Raw genomic sequence first — 2,132 nt, 5'->3', positions numbered from 1 at the left:
GCACCAAGAAATGAATTGTAGGCTCGATTTTTGGATATAGACTTCCTGCTATGGTCAAAGCTATTTGAGTGAATGTCTTCATTCTCAGCCCACAGAGAACAGGTTACATTCCTTTAAGAAATGGTGTAGGTATTAAGATGGTCTATCCATAAAGTCATTCACCAACTGTTTCAATGAACAATGGTTCTGCTTGGAGGGTGGCACAGACATTAGGTGAGTGGGAAGAGTGAGTCTTAATTGGGTAATTGACCAAATTAGACCAGCCTGTGTCTATGTTTGTTATAGACTGTCTTCATTGATGATTGATATGGAAGGACCAGCTCACTGTATGTGGTTCTATGTGGTACCTAGGCAGGTAAGCTTGTGCTATATAAAAATATTAGGTGAAAATATTCCTGTGTGTGAGCTAATTAAGTGGCATTAATGGCTTCTACGATAAGGTTCAGGTTACTTGGTTAGCTTGCCATTTTGTTCTGCTATGAATATTATAAGGAAACTTTCTCATATGCAATTTCTGCTCTTACTAGGAAACTTTCTCATGCTTAAGTTGATTACATATTCTGTTATGTTCTGTGACCATGGAAAGAAATCATGTTAGAAGTCAGAGAATTGCTTTGTATAGTTACCCACAATAAGCTTGGACCCAAACCAACTAGCCAGCAGCACTCCATGCAGCAGTGTATGAGCTTTATAAGGTGTTCCCTTTTATAAGCTTCCCCTGGGATGGACTCCAACATAAGAGAGACACTAGCACCAATATAAGAAACTATTTGGAATAAGACTTCCATTTTGAGTAGGGGTGGAGTTAAGTTTTAATTCCCAAGACTTCCCTGGGAACTTCATCCTACTGGGAAGAAAGAGACATGTATGTGGGTAACTGACATCCTGGTTGGGAAGTTAAGGCATGAATATTAGATAAGACAAATCCCCTACTATATAAATACCCTAATCTATGGGAGCCAGATAAGTGTACAACAAAGACATGTTCCTATGAAATCCCCTATCCCTAAATCCTGGTTGGTGGAATATCGTGACACAGATGTTTTTAGATCTCAGGCATTAAAAGCCCTATAGGTTCTTGATTCAACATCACAATCAGCTCCCAAGTCTGACTGATCTGTGGTCCAAAATCTATCAATTTTGGGGTGTGGCATTAAATAAACCATACCCATTCAACTGAGATTGGTATCTGAGTGGTTTGGTTGTCGATTCTAAGACCCCAACATTCTATGGTTTCTGCTTCAGTTTCGTTTCTTCTCCTGCCTTAACTTCAATGATAGCCTGTCACTTAGAAGAACAATATTAAAAAAAAAAAAAATTCCTTTGTTCCCAACTTGTTTTGGCTGGGGTATTTATCTTGGTAAAATAAAGGAAAATAAAAATAACAATACTACTTGCCTATTGCCTTAATTACAAATTCAAAATAATGCACTAATAACAGGATCCTATGGATGAAAATATGGACTAGTGTTTAAAGTGCTTGCTGTACAATTGTAGAGACCTGGGATTGGATCTTTAGCACCTCTGTAAAAAGTTGGGCAAGGTGGTCTATTGTAGGGAATGTAGAAACAGGCAAATCCTCAGAGCTCTCTGGTCATGCAGTCTAGCCAATCAATCTTAGCTCTGGAGTAACTGAGAGACCTCATCTAAAACAGCTGGTGAAAAATAGCTTAGGACACCCATGACCTCTTTTTGTAGGAGGTGAACAATGAGTCTCTTTGGAGAAAAAGAAGCTCCAAGGTGTAGTGATCTGATCACATTGATTTAGTTTCAAGAATTACTTTTTATGCTGTAAGGAACTTAAACTAGAATAAGTTAAGTATCACAATAAAATATTTCTAACACTGTCTTGGAAATTAAAATTTTGTCTCACTGAACAAAAACATGTTAGAAGGGCTTACAGAGAATGAGGTGGGATGCTGGTGGTGGAAGAGTAGCTTTCAGCTAGAATAGCAGAGATAGATTAAGATCTCATGAGGGGTTAGGGATAAAGCCATTGTGGATTTCTGAACTACAGCCTGAGGTGGTCAATCACCAGCCAGAGCTATTTTTGAAGCTCTTATCTAACAGGGGCTTATGGAGAAAGCCTTCTTTGCTCTAGATAACAATGTATTGTGTGTGTGTGTGTGTGT

The sequence above is a fragment of the Mastomys coucha genome, unplaced genomic scaffold (assembly GCF_008632895.1).
Source record: "Mastomys coucha isolate ucsf_1 unplaced genomic scaffold, UCSF_Mcou_1 pScaffold12, whole genome shotgun sequence".
In the NCBI taxonomy this organism is placed as follows: Eukaryota; Metazoa; Chordata; class Mammalia; order Rodentia; family Muridae; genus Mastomys; species Mastomys coucha.
This window is presented reverse-complemented; position numbering follows the sequence as displayed.